Raw genomic sequence first — 15,827 nt, forward strand, 5'->3', positions numbered from 1 at the left:
AGGCAACGTGGTCGGCTGCACGGCAGAAGACACGGGATCCAGGCGCCAATGGTCACAGCACACAGTTTATTGCACAAAACCAAATCCAAAACAGCACACAACACGTTTTCTGGAATATCCTCTTCCAGAACCAACAAGCCAGATTCCAGAAATGGCTCACATGTGCTTCTTCGGCAGACGCTTAGGGAGTTGTGTTCACTCCCTCACACTAGGGCCCCACGCCCCGGTTCCTGTTTTTTTTTAACCCTCCTTTCAGCCTGCAGGGAAACAGCAATAAACCCTGGAGTGGAATTGCTTTCTATACATGGAGGGAGCACAACCGGGGCAAGACGTACCGGCCGTCATAGACAACCCCGGTCACAGTCTCACATACCCCCCCCCTCAGTTCAAGCGTGCGGGGTTGAACTACCGCCATCAAACACGGGCCGCGAGACAAGGCATCCGCGTTGCCCTGCAACCTTCCGGCCCGGTGTTCAACCATAAACCAGATGTTCTGTAGAGAAAGGAACCACCGTGTAACCCAGGCATTCCGTTCCTTGGCGGACCTCATCCAGACCAGCGGAGAGTGATCAGTCACCAAGCGAAACTGCCGTCCCAGCAGGTAATAGCGTAGGGACTCCAAGGCCCACTTGATCGTCAGGCACTCCTTCTCCACTACGCTATAATTTCGCTCGGGGGGGTAAGCTTCCTACTTAAGAAGGTGACGGGGTGTTCCTCCTCCTGAACCACCTGAGAGAGCACTGCGCCCAGGCCGACCTCAGAGGAGTCAGTCTGTACTACGAACTCCTTCCGGAAATCAGGGTTGACAAAAACGGGCTGTCCGCACAGGACCCCCTTCAGGGCCCGGAAGGAGTCCTCGGCCTGCGGAGTCCAGCGCACCATGACGGACTTCCTGCCTTTGAGAAGGTCCGTCAAGGGGGCAGATAGTCCTGCAAAATTTTTAACAAACCTCCTGTAGTACCCCACGATACCCAGGAAGGCCCTAACCTGCTTCGTGGTCAGGGGTCTAGGCCACTTCTGGATGGCCTCAACTTTATTAATTTGGGGCTTAATCACTCCTTGGCCTATTACGTAGCCCAAGTAGCGGGCTTCCGTGAGCCCCAACGCACATTTCTTGGGATTGGCTGTCAATCCGGCTGTTCGGAGCGCGTTCACCACCGCTAGTACCTGTTCCAAGTGGGTCTGCCACTCGGAGCTGTAAATAATGATGTCATCAAGGTACGCTGATGCATACGCCTGGTGGGGTTCCAGTACCAAGTCCATCAACCTCTGGAACGTGGCCGGAGCGCCACGTAACCCAAAAGGCAAGACAACATAGTGGAAGAGACCCTCCGTCGTAACAAAAGCGGTTTTCTCCTTGGCGGACTCCGTCAATGGCACCTGCCAGTACCCCTTGGTCAGGTCGAGCGTGGTGAAATATCGCGCATGTCCCAGCCAATCAATCAGCTCATCCACCCGGGGCATGGGGTAGAGATCGAACTTGGATATTTCGTTCAATCTCCTAAAGTCATTGCAGAACCTTAAGGAGCCATCGGGTTTTGGTATTAGGACAATGGGACTAGCCCATTCACTTCGGGATTTTTCGATGACCCCCAGGCGTAGCATTGTCTTCACTTCCTCTGATATGGCTTGTCTTCGAGGAGTCAGTCTGTACTACGAACTCCTTCCGGAAATCAGGGTTGACAAAAACGGGCTGTCCGCACAGGACCCCCTTCAGGGCCCTGAAGGAGTCCTCGGCCTGCGGAGTCCAGCGCACCATGACGGACTTCCTGCCTTTGAGAAGGTCCGTCAAGGGGGCAGATAGTCCTGCAAAATTTTTAACAAACCTCCTGTAGTACCCCACGATACCCAGGAAGGCCCTAACCTGCTTCGTGGTCAGGGGTCTAGGCCACTTCTGGATGGCCTCAACTTTATTAATTTGGGGCTTAATCACTCCTTGGCCTATTACGTAGCCCAAGTAGCGGGCTTCCGTGAGCCCCAACGCACATTTCTTGGGATTGGCTGTCAATCCGGCTGTTCGGAGCGCGTTCACCACCGCTAGTACCTGTTCCAAGTGGGTCTGCCACTCGGAGCTGTAAATAATGATGTCATCAAGGTACGCTGATGCATACGCCTGGTGGGGTTCCAGCACCAAGTCCATCAACCTCTGGAACGTGGCCGGAGCGCCATGTAACCCAAAAGGCAAGACAACATAGTGGAAGAGACCCTCCGTCGTAACAAAAGCGGTTTTCTCCTTGGCGGACTCCGTCAATGGCACCTGCCAGTACCCCTTGGTCAGGTCGAGCGTGGTGAAATATCGCGCATGTCCCAGCCAATCAATCAGCTCATCCACCCGGGGCATGGGGTAGAGATCGAACTTGGATATTTCGTTCAATCTCCTAAAGTCATTGCAGAACCTTAAGGAGCCATCGGGTTTTGGTATTAGGACAATGGGACTAGCCCATTCACTTCGGAATTTTCGATGACCCCCAGGCGTAGCATTGTCTTCACTTCCTCTGATATGGCTTGTCTTCGAGCCTCCGGCACCCGGTATGGCTTCAGGCGTACCTTCAGGTGAGGCTCGGTGACAATGTCATGTCGTATCAGACTGGTCCTACCAGGCAGTTCGGAGAAGACATCGGGGTTCTGCTGAACCAGCCTTCTGGCCTCTCGCCTCTGTTGCTTGGTGAGGGCTTCTCCAATCCTTACTTCCGGTTCGTACTCTCCGGAGGTCGCTGGAGCCGGATTTCAATGACCCGAAGAGGAGAGAGATGGGGGAAAATCAACCATCAGGCTTTCCCGTTCCTGCCAAGGTTTTAACAGGTTGACATGATATATTTGTTCAGGTTTCCGCCTACCGGGCTGCAATACCTTATAGTTGACCGCCCCGATTCTTTCCTTTATCTCGTAGGGGCCTTGCCACTGAGCCAGGAATTTATTCTCTGCCATGGGGACCAACACCCGATCCCCGGGGTTAAAGGTCCGCACGGTGGCTTGTCTATTGTAGCGGCCGCTTTGCGCGGCCTGAGCCTCCTGTAAATGCTCCTTCACAATTGGCATGACCGCGCTTATGCGGTTCTGCATTCCTAAAATGTGTTCAATCACACTTTTATGGGGGGTGGACTCCCGCTCCCATGTTTCCTTTGCCAGGTCCAACAATCCCCGGGGATGTCGCCCGTATAACAACTCAAAAGGCGAAAACCCCGTGGATGCCTGTGGCACCTCTCGGATGGCAAACATCAAATAGGGAAGCATCATATCCCAGTCTTTCCCGTCTTTGGAAATCACCCTTTTTAGCATGGTTTTCAGGGTTTTATTGAATCGCTCCACTAAACCGTCCGTTTGAGGATGATACACAGACGTACGTAACTGCTTGATCTGGAGTAGCCGGCATAGCTCTTTGGTCACTTTAGACATGAATGGGGTCCCCTGATCCGTAAGGATCTCCTTGGGCAACCCCACCCGGCAGAACACAGCAAACAACTCTCGAGCTATAAGCGTCGCTGCAGTATGTCTGAGAGGTATCGCCTCTGGATACCGGGTGGCATAGTCGACGATCACTAGGATGTGTTGGTGCCCTCGAGCGGACTTTACGAGGGGCCCCACCAGATCCATCCCTATCCGTTCAAAAGGGACTTCTATAATGAGTAACGGTACCAACGGACTGCGAAAGTGGGCCAGGGGTGCGGTAAGCTGACACTCCAGGCAGGTTTCGCAGAACCGTTTTACCACCCCAAAGACCCCGGGCCAATAGAACCTTTGCAATATTCGCTCCTGCGTTTTCTTGGCCCCTAGGTGGCCACTCATCAGGTGTTTATGAGCCAAATCGAGGACCCGCCGGCGATACGGCTGGGGCACCACCAACTGCTCCACTACCACGCCCCGTATTTTATCTACCTGGTAGAGCAAGTCCTGCTTAAGAGCGAAATGGGGGTACCTTACCTGGGCACCGGGCACCTGTGCCACCCCGTCAACCACTGTCACCCGACCCCGGGCATGTATTAATGTAGGGTCCTGGAGTTGGGCTGTCCCAAACGTATCCGGGGACGCCTCCATCTCCGGGATGGGCTCGACCATCTCAGCCTCTCCTGCCAATACCTCTAGGGGTGACCTATCGGGTTCACATTCTGTCCCTATCATGGGGACCCCTACGGCAGGCGTCCCGGATTCGGGATTGTCGGGCTCAGGTCCCGGACTGTCCAATACCTGAGGGGCCTTAGAAGGCCCCTTCCATAGAGTCCAAAAATACGGCAGATCCCTTCCTAGGATCATGTCGTAGGGAAGAGTGTTCATAAGTCCCACCTCATGTTGCACCTGACCGCAGGGTGCTGTGATGGTGACAACCCCCGTGGGATAGTCTCGGCGGTCCCCATGTATGCAAACCACCCCCACTGTACGTCCTGTGGCCTTTACTTCAGCCATTAGGGTTGATCGCACAAGGGTCACTAAGCTTCCGGAATCCAACAAGCCTGTAACCGGACATCCATTCACCTGTATTTGGCACAAGTGGGGCTCAGTCTCCGGGGAGACAAGGTCCGCGGTACACACCGCCTGAGCATACATTGAACCCCTCCGGGTAACCCCACAATCCATGGGCTCCGTGGTGAGTGGACACTGGGCTTCCATATGTCCCACCCGCTGGCACCGCCAACATCTAATAGGGAAGGAAACCCCCTTGACGAGTTGTCGTTTAGGGTACATAGCCTTACGGACCTCAGGGACGGCGGGCGCGGCCTCAGAAGGGACGGTAGCGGACTCCCGCACCGGTGTCAGTGTGACGCCCTGGGCAAGCCAGGGGTCACAGGTAATGACACCACCACACCCTACACCCCGGATAGGTACACCAAAGCTAGACCTGAAATCCTTGTTGCTTTCCTCCAGGGGCTGATGTCCACACCAGGGGGTGGGCCAGGCGGTTGGCTCCGCCCACCGAGGAGTTCACAGTCCTGGAGGCGGGAAAACCAGGCAGTTGAAGAGAGATAGAGTTTGAAGTGAGAGTGAAGTGGTAGAGGAGCAAATGAGAGGAGTTGAAGTGAAGGAGAAAGTGACAGTTTGGAAAGCCTGAAGTTGGTCCGGGTGTGTGCCCCGGACTGAGACAGTAAGGTTAGCAGACGGTGGTGACCGTCTGCAGGAGAGGCTGATCGGAGGTTGCCGAAAGGACCGTGGACGGGTGGTGGCCCGGCGGTACCGGACCGGTATACAAGGAGAAGCCAGCACCATTGGCAGGGGCCTTTCGGATCCCGGCAAGGCTCGGAGTCGCCGTGAATTTGCCAAATCCGTCATTGAAGGGGACCTCCGGGTCTCCCAACAACTAAGTCCCGGTTGAAGGCAACAGTCCAACCGTAGGAGAGAGACACCGCCACCGCTAAGGCACCAGTTTCTCAGGGCCAGCGCCTTCGGGCACAGAGGGGCTCCTCCGGCCCATATCCAAGTCGGGGAGCGGGTTACCGGTGGGAACCCATCGCTACCAACATTACACTAGGTGCAGGGACAGAGACCGTCACCGCCAACTACCGGGGAAAAGCAACAGCAGCCGTCCGTGGGAACCGTCTTTCCAGCCGTGTGTTTTACCGAGAACTGTGTCAACGTCTCAGGCTGAGTGAGTACCACCATGACGTACGGCACAGCGCTGCCCCCCGTGACCCTGCACCTCACCAGGCCCCGCACCCGGCCTGCCATCCACCCCTACCCCATCACCGGGCCCCGGGACAATCAACCCCCTACCCAGCGGTGGGTCCTTGTCCCGAAGCTTGGAGGGGCCGGACCGACGGGCGGCACGCAAAGTCTCAGTGTCCCGTATCAAGTCCTGCGTAGCCACATGCCGCTCCACCAGGCACACTAATTGGTCCAGGATACTTGGGTCGCCCTGTCCTACCCACCGTTGAATGGTGACGGGTAAAGTGCGCAGAAAGCGATCAACCACTACCCTCTCCACCATTTGCGCAGGGCTCAGAGTGTCAGGCTGCAACCACTTCTTTACCAGATGCAACAAGTCATAGGCCTGAGAGCGTACGGGATTGACTTCCTCATAGAACCACTGATTTACCCGCTGAGCCCGTACATAAGTATTCACCCCCAACCGAGCAAGAATTTCGGCTTTCAAGGTCTCATATTCTATGGCGTCCTCGGTACAGAGGTCCAGGTACGCTTTTTGGGGCTCCCCCATCAGATAGGGCGACAATACCTCAGCCCACTGGGGGGTCGGCAGCTTCTCCCGCTCGGCCACCCGCTCAAACACAGCCAGTAACGCTTCCACATCATCCCCCGGTGTCATCTTTTGCAACGCTTGTCTCACCGCCTTCCGGACGCTGCCGTCGTCACCCGGTCCCGGGGTTGTTGCTGCCGGTCCGGCACGGAACGACTTGGTCAGGAGGACCATCTGTTCTTGGTGCCTTTGTTCCTGCAATTGCAAGGAGTGCTGGTGCTGTTGCTGCTGACGATCCAACGACCGGAGCAGGTGTGCATTGGTCTGTTGTTGCTGTGCATTAGCCTGAGCCAGCTGCTTTAGTATGTCCTCCATGTTGCCGCCGGGTTTGGGCTGTAGTGTAGCCGCTCGAATCCAGGACATGCGCTACTGGGTCACCAGGGATGGATGCTACACCTCACCGGGCTGACCTGCCCGCGTTCTCCACCATCTGTGAGGTAACGTGGTCGGCTGCGCGGCAGAAGACACGGGATCCAGGCGCCAATGGTCACAGCACACAGTTTATTGCACAAAACCAAATCCAAAACAGCACACAACACGTTTTCCGGAATATCCTCCTCCAGAACCAACAAGCCAGATTCCAGAAATGGCTCACATGTGCTTCTTCGGCAGAAGCTTAGGGAGTTGTGTTCACTCCCTCACACTAGGGCCCCACGCCCCGGTTCCTGTTTCCTTTTAACCCTCCTTTCAGCCTGCAGGGAAACAGCAATAAACCCTGGATTGGAGTTGCTTTCTATACATGGAGGGAGCACAACCGGGGCGAGACGTACCGGCCGTCATAGACAACCCCGGTCACAGTCTCACAATATTTAACGGTAGGAAGGTGTCTTTCTAAATTCTACTAAAAAGGGGGCTGAAAACCCGTACTTACGAAGCGCTCACTGATATCCTAATCAGGCACGAATACTAATATTCTTTATAGCAAGATACTTATTTATTTTAATAGCACATGAATATATATAGTCAATGGTACATAGGCATTTAGAATAGTCATAGAATCTTATACAATAACAGAAATATGCATCAACATTACCGTTTGTTGTAGCAATCCTTTCACATCGGAGGGAACTCGAGTTAATGATAAGGAATCAACATGGCGTCTTGCATCACAGGAACAGTGCGTACGTACACTTCAATGTCCTGGAAGGTTTCCCCACCATTAAGCGAGTCTGGTGTATTTTTATAGGAAAACATTGTAGGTTGTGTTTAAATGGTCACCAGCATGTGACAGCTGAGTCATGTTCATGTAACTTGACCACAAAATGCTGTGGGCACCGGCAGCTTCCTGCACATCCTGCCAGTTGACAACTGTCCGACCACAGTTTAACCATAGTGTTAGTGAAATATTGCACTGAGCCGTAAATTTCATATGCAAGCTTCCTTAAACCTGTCTTTAAGCCAACCACAAGTTTCCGGCAAGTGGAACTGTAAATGTTACTTCCTTATTATCTAAAAACTGCTTCAAAACCTGGTTGACATGTATTCCTTGGTCATCATTAGTGAAATATTATCCAAAGGACATCTCTTTGATACTGAATTATTGATAGGTCAAATAATATCTGGGATCACTCCTATCTTTTGTGATTCCTATCTAATCACACATTCTTTCAGTCATATCACATTGGTATCACAATCGGTCCTTGATCCCAGGGATTATTTTCCATCATCAGTATTCCACTAGAAGAAGATCACTCGGAATATACCATACCATGACCAAGAAATATTGTTTGCCACAAATTGTCTTGCTTTGTTTAGATAAACGTTGAATCCAGGGCCGTATTTACCATTAGGCACCCGTGGTCCGGTGCCTAGGGCGGCAGATTGTGAGGGGCGGCACCTTCTGGCAGCAAAAAAAAAAAAAAAAAAAATTTTTTTTTTTTTTTTTTTTTTTTTTTACATTTTTTTTTTTTGTGGCCGCCGAGCACAGGGAGCTGATTGACCCCGGAACTGCCGGCGCCTGCACTTCCGGGGTCACAGGCGTGCACCAATCAGCTCCTTCCTCTGTGCTGCGTCCACTGCTGTGTGGACGTCACATGCAGAGCTCACAGCAGGACGCCGCGGAGGACGTGATGGAAGCCGGTGTCAGAAGAGGATACTCACGTGAGCCAGGAAGATGGCGGCGGGCACTGGAGCAGGTAAGTGGATTCATAAGGAGCGTGGGAGTGTCTCTAATGCAGACCGGAGATCTGCGCATGCGGGGGGGGAGGCGGCAAAGGCAGATACTGGAGGGAGGCAGAGGCTGAGACTGGGGGGAGGCTGGAGGGAGGCAGAGGCTGAGACTGGGGGGAGGCTGGAGGGAGGCAGAGGCTGAGACTGGGGGGAGGCTGGAGGGAGGCAGAGGCTGAGACTGGAGGGAGGCAGTGGCTGAGACTGGGGGGAGGCTGGAGGGAGGCAGAGGCTGAGACTGGAGAGAGGCAGAGGCTGAGACTGGGGGGAGGCTGGAGGGAGGCAGAGGCTGAGACTGGAGGGAGGCAGAGGCTGAGACTGTGGGGAGGCTGGAGGGAGGCAGAGGCTAAGACTGGGGGAGGCTGGATGGAGGCAGAGGCAGAGACTGGGGGGAGGCTGGAGGGAGGCAGAGACTGGGGGGAGGCTGGAGGGAGGCAGAGGCAGAGACTGGGGGGAGGCTGGAGGGAGGCAGAGGCTGAGACTGGGGGGAGGTTGGAGGGAGGCAGAGGCTGAGACTGGAGGGAGGCAGAGGCTGAGACTGTGGGGAGGCTGGAGGGAGGCAGAGGCTGAGACTGGGGGAGGCTGGAGGGAGGCTGAGGCTGAGACTGGAGGGAGGCTGAGGCTGAGACTGGGGGGAGGCTGGAGGGAGGCAGAGGCAGAGACTGGGGGGAGGCTGGAGGGAGGCAGAGGCAGAGACTGGGGGGAGGCTGGAGGGAGGCTGAGGCTGAGACTGGAGGGAGGCTGAGGCTGAGACTGGAGGGAGGCTGAGGCTGAGACTTGAGGGAGGCTGAGACTGGAGGGAGGCTGGAGGGAGGCTGAGGCGGAGACTGGGGCAGGCTGAGGCTGGGGGGAGGCAAAGGCTGAGACTGGGGAAGAGAGACTGATGCTGAGGGAAGATAGAGGCTGATGCTGGGGGAGAGAGGCTGATGTTGGGGGAGTGGGAGAGAGGGGCTAATGCTAGAGACAGAGGACAAGGGATGAGGGATAGTGCAATGACAAAATCGATTGGGTGGGGGGAGTATAAGGACTCAGAATAAGAGGGGGCAGCATTGGGAGCTCATTGTGAAGAAGGGGCAGCATGTGTGGGATCAGTATGGAGTGGAGCAATGTAGGGGAGTCAATATCAAGAGTGAGGTAGTGTGTGTGGGGGGGGTCTCAGCATAAGCGTTAGTGTGGTGGTCTTAGCATGAGTGGGGCAACATGAAGGTCTCATTATGGAAAAGAGGAAGGCAGCATTAGGAGCTCATGGAGAGGGACAGCATGCATGAGACATTGTGAGAAGGGGGCAGCATGCATGGGACACTGAGGAGGGGGCAGCATGCATGAGACATTGTGAGGAGGGGGCAGCATGCATGGGACATTGTGAGAAGGGGGCAGCATGCATGGGACACTGAGGAGGGGGCAGCATGCATGAGACATTGTGAGGAGGGAGCAGCATGCATGGGACATTGTGAGGAGGGAGCATCAAGCATGAGACATTGTGCGGAGGGAGCAGCATGCATGGGACATTGTGAGGAGGGAGCAGCATGCATGGGACATTGTGAGGAGGGGGCAGCATACATGAGACATTGTGAGGAGGGGGCTGCATGCATGAGACATTGTGAGGAGGGGGCAGCATGCATGGGACATTGTCCTCACATCATGCTGCTCCCTCCTCACAATGTACAGATCATATTTCATAATCGAGGAAGGTGTGGTGCATATACAGTAGTTTATAAGGGAGGGCAGTGTGGTGTTTATTAGGGGCAGTGTCACAGTCACAGTATATAAGTGGGGACGGTGTGGTGGGAATATTTTATACTCATGCTATGGTTTGATGTGCCTGTGGTGATTCCCATTGGGGGGGGGGGGGGGGTTCGTTTCTTATTGATACTTTTTCAAGTGTTTTACAGAGTAGATCTGCCTTAAACAGATGTCGTGTGCGAAAACTCAGTTTTACGTTGTCACTAAGGGGCGCGACCACTTAAAGTGCCTAGGGCAGCATGAAGGCAAAATACAGCCCTGGTTGAATCACAAATATAATCAGTTTCACTACTATGTATAGTATATTAAAACTAAAAGCAATATTATCTGAAAATCTCCCTTGAATATCATGTGTTTTGGCATTTGCTCGATATTCAAAGGAATCATTACACATTACATTTCCCGATATGTTACTAGAAGTTTCACTAGTCCCATTTATGAACATATTAGCATAAGGCCATAACATATCATGAATTGTCTTTTCCACTAAGCTTGGTTTAAAAGCATCTACAGTATTTATAGCTGTCCCAAAACTTATTTTCATATTCCCTATAGGGATGAATCCCAGGTTAGTCAGTCCAGTCTTATATCTTAGTACCCAAATTCCTCCCTTAAAAGCCAGATATTGCAAATTGGTGACTGTTGCATTCAAATTGCCTTGCCACCATGGAAGATTGATCCATCCCACTATGGAAATGGGTACTGTAGTATTCTATAGACGAACACTTCGAGTGTCTTTATCAGCAAGATGATCAGAACTACTTTTCTACTTTAAGATTTCCTCCATCGATACCGGGACATCCAGATAAGGGATACTGGTGGCTGTAACCGAAGAATGTGTACAGATCCAGCAATCTGTGTGTTGAAAATGTGATGGTGCATCAGAAATTCATTCGCCACAGGTTCCTCCTGATGTAGACTTGTCCATCCAACGACCAGAGAGGCAAACATCAAACACAGGAATTTCTCCATCTCATCACTATCGAGCTCTTCCCAGTAACCGATACCATGGATTCCGCTTATTTACAACACCTTCTGCAAATAAAGATACACTATTATTCTCGTAAATAACATTTTTCTTGTGGGACATATTCCCACTTTTCCACTCCTGGTCTCATTATCAGGAGAGTACGATCTTTTCCGACCGCTATTACCGCTGTCTCTGAGGGCGGTCCTTGGAGGTTTTGAATCCATATTTTTGCTCCTACATTTTTAATATTAGAGGATCCAAAACCTTTAGTACCCCGTATTGTTAATTCTGCTGGGGCAGTTCCTTCTCTTATTTCAGACAAGTTTATTGGAATTATTAACATCTGAGCCACCTTCTGGTGTTTCATCAATATCAAAGGTTCATTTCCCAAATTTAGCATCAGTACCTTGATTTCTCCCTGATAATCTGCCTCTATTACCCCTCCCACCACTATGGCTCCTTTTAACACTAAACTAGAACGAGTGGCTATTTAACCATAATGATCCTTTGGCATCTGGCAACCCAATCCTGTTGAAATTGGTTTTACCTTACCTGGGGGTACCACGACAGTTTCCAATGTACTGAGGGCTACACCTGCGGAATAAGGTGTCGCTCTTTCTGATGTGCCCAAACAGCTGTACCTTGCCTTGTCAACTGTTGGACTGACTTGTCTGATGGCTGCTGCTTTATCTGCTTCTGAATTAAACAAACGTTCAAGTGAGTTAGTAGGGACTGAGCATCGACATGAAATACAGTGGTCTTGGTAGATTGAATAATCCCTTCAATGTCTTGCCACACTTCCCTGACCATCTCAAACACATTTTGCTGTTCCTCTCCCCAGTGGAACTCATATTTTTTCCTCGTTACTTTGTACAAATGAGCCAACATTTGTCCCAAATGAGGGATATGTTGTCTCCAAAAATCAAACAATCCAATATAAGACTGAGTCTCCTGTTTGGATTTAGGGACCGGAAAATTAATAATTATTCTGTCTGGCATTGGGCAAGATCTCTCTGTGCCCCTTGTTCCACTGAATCCCTAGAAATGTTACCACCTGAGACGGTCCTTGAACCTTGGCATCACTGATTTCCCATCCTTTACTCCACATATGAGCAACCAGTTTTGTCAATTGATCTTTCACACTTTGCTCATCTTGTCCTTGTATCATTATATCATTGATATAATGTGAGATCTGCATTTCCTTATGACAAGACATAACCACAAAGGAGAATTTTCCTTCGGTTAGATTAAGAGTCATCCATTTTAGGATATCAATTCCCAAAATATATTCTGGTATAGGTACTACCAGCACCGTATACTGCTTGATAGGTAAATTACCTATCTTCAAAGCTACCTGTGTCTGAACACCGGTGATCACTTGACCACCTAGTCCAGCAATTTTTACTCGAGGTCCTTTTATTTTTTCTGGGTTTCCATGAATTAAAGTAGCCTCCGCCCCCGTGTCAATCAAAGCTGGGACTCTTTGAACATGTATGCTAAGATTGACGTAGGGACGTTCGTCCCTTTTTATCAATAGGGGGGCTTGGCTGGCTACCTATGGTAAATCACTTCCTTCTGAACTTTCATTTACACAGACTTCAGTCTGTGTATTAGGCCTTCCTTCCGTGACCTTTGTGTCCACGGCTGCAGCCAGTTCTTCCCATGGATAAACTGACTGAAAATCTTCCCAAGACACTTTCTTTGGGGGGTTTTCCCCTTTTCCCTCTGATTTCTTTACCTTGGGGGTTTTTGAACCCCCTTCCACATTTGTAGTGGTCACTTTCTTTGCGGATAGAACTTTCTGTTTGTACAACTTCCATAATTCTCCTGTCTCCTTTCCATCAATCCTTTCCTTATTGATCCCGGCTTTAAGCAAAGCCTGGAACATGTCTTTGCGAGACACCCATGGGGCCTCCCCTACTGATTTCTCTTTACAATCAGGATTGTTTGGCTTTTTGTTACCAACATGGCCTCCAGGGGACGATTTATCCCACTGTCCCATATCCTGTAACTCCCTCATTCTCCCTAGAACTACACCGATTGATTCTCCAGTCAGCGCTACAGTTAAGGTTAAAATAACTGAGTTGTATGCTGGAGGAGCATGTTTAACCAGCCTATTTCTTATGCTGGCTTTCAATGGGTACTGGAGATAATCATCATCATCCATTCCCAAAAGAGGAAGAGCATTCCTCATTGCTTCTTCCTTCAGTCTTTCCATACCATCTTTTAAGGTATACCAAGGTTTATCATTGATAGGAAAGTCTGCTTCTGATGGATATTTGTCCAGAAAAGCATGGGCTAAGATCATAATTAAGTTTTGAGTACCATGCTCATTATGATCAACAAAATAATTTTTTATTGATCTCTGAATTTCTGGGTCACGAGACATGGTGACAAATTTTGCCACATCTCTGGTGTCAAAGTGCACTCCACCTCCTCCGAGATTGTGCACCCTGACCAACCAGGGAATTTCTCCTTCTCCTGGTTTTTGTCTAAACTGTGTTAAAATGCTGTCAACTTCTCCTTGAGAGTAATCTTCAATAGTTACTCGATTTTTTTCATGAGGAATCGTTCTCTCATTTATGATGGCATTACCATCTTCGTCATATTGCAGATTCCCCTGACCATCCCGGACATGTTCCCGGATGATCTCATTCTCTGTCCTCTCTAGGCGCCTCCTTACTGGGTTAGCCTGAATACTCCCTTTATGGTAATCCTCCTCATCAGATGATGAAGATGAATCCCACACATCCCCATCCCAAGTATCGGGATCCCAGTTTATAGAAGCTGGGACGATACTTTTATGTACTTTGGTTTTATTTACTTTTCCTCTTCTTTTCTTGTACTTATTTTGAGCAATTTTTATGGCAGCTTTTTGTGCCACATTCTGATAATGTTCCAATTTATCCTTCAACAGTCTGGTATTACATTCCAGAACTGTTTTCAGGCCACCTAATTCTATCATCTTTTGTTCCATCTGGGAACTTTTCTTCTGCATCTTTAGATTACGCTCATGCATTACACTGTATGCACTTGCCAAAATCCAGATGTGCTGTGCTAAAGACACTACATCACCTGTTTTCACAGGGACACTACCGAATACATTCACAACATCAGTAGCTTCACTACCCTTAAGCTTATCCTGCCATTGTTTGTGCCGTGCTAAAGACACTACATCACCTGTTTTCACAGGGGCACTACTGAGTACATTCACAACATCAGTAGCTTCACAACCCTTAAGCTTGTCCTGCCATTGTTATGCCAATCCACAAGACACTACATCACCTGTTTTCACAGGGGCACTACTGAGTACATTCACAACATCAGTAGGTACACAACCCTTATGCTTATTCTGCCATTGTTCTGCCAATCCACAATTGACCAATTCATGTGCTATAAGATTGTAGGGAGCCTCAATCCAGGTGCGGATCTCCACAACAACCTCCTTAACATTATCCTTACGTTTTCTGAACATTTTGACACTATGCAAAAAGATTGAAAAATATATATGGAAATTTGCCAAATATATGTTTTTAATTTCTAAAATACAAAAATTCGTTAATTACTTCTTATAGAAGTAATCCTGCCGACTACGCCAATTTATGTCTTGCTAAATTCTACTAAAAAGGGGGCTGAAAGCCCGTACTTACGAAGCGCTCACTGATATCCTAATCAGGCACGAATACTAATATTCTTTATAGCAAGATACTTATTTATTTTAATAGCACATGAATATATATAGTCAATGGTACATAGGCATTTAGAATAGTCATAGAATCTTATACAATAACAGAAATATGCATCAACATTACCGTTTGTTGTAGCAATCCTTTCACATCGGAGGGAACTCGAGTTAATGATAAGGAATCAACATGGCGTCTTGCATCACAGGAACAGTGCGTACGTACACTTCAATGTCCTGGAAGGTTTCCCCACCATTAAGCGAGTCTGGTGTATTTTTATAGGAAAACATTGTAGGTTGTGTTTAAATGGTCACCAGCATGTGACAGCTGAGTCATGTTCATGTAACTTGACCACAAAATGCTGTGGGCACCGGCAGCTTCCTGCACATTTCCTGCACATCCTGCCAGTTGACAACTGTCCGACCACAGTTTAACCATAGTGTTAGTGAAATATTGCAATGAGCCGTAAATTTCATATGCAAGCTTCCTTAAACCTGTCTTTAAGCCAACCACAAGTTTCCGGCAAGTGGAACTGTAAATTTTACTTCCTTATTATCTAAAAACTGCTTCAAAACCTGGTTGACATGTATTCCTTGGTCATCATTAGTGAAATATTATCCAAAGGACATCTCTTTGATACTGAATTATTGATAGGTCAAATAATATCTGGGATCACTCCTATCTTTTGTGATTCCTATCTAATCACACATTCTTTCAGTCATATCACATTGGTATCACAGAAGGGAGGAGAAAAATAGGGTACATATAAAATATAGTATCCCTACAATATCCACCCGCCTTACAAGCGGGGGTTAGAACCCTAAACATCACATCATCGTGCCCCCACTCCTCGTCGGCTGTCTGTCACGCTAGGTATGGAGAAGTAACATGTGTACACCAACAGGGAAAGGAAACCCTGTCTCTAGGAAAGGGGGAGATGGTGACCCCTGACCAAACCTTCCGCTGGCCCCTGGCTCCCCTGACCACCCAAGATAGGTTTCGCACCTATGCGCCGAGCAGGATACCTGACCCTGTGACTGACACTGGAACTGGGCACTAGGTAGGGAACAGATGGGATAAG

This window comes from Anomaloglossus baeobatrachus, chromosome 5 (genome assembly GCF_048569485.1).
Source record: "Anomaloglossus baeobatrachus isolate aAnoBae1 chromosome 5, aAnoBae1.hap1, whole genome shotgun sequence".
Taxonomy (NCBI): Eukaryota; Metazoa; Chordata; class Amphibia; order Anura; family Aromobatidae; genus Anomaloglossus; species Anomaloglossus baeobatrachus.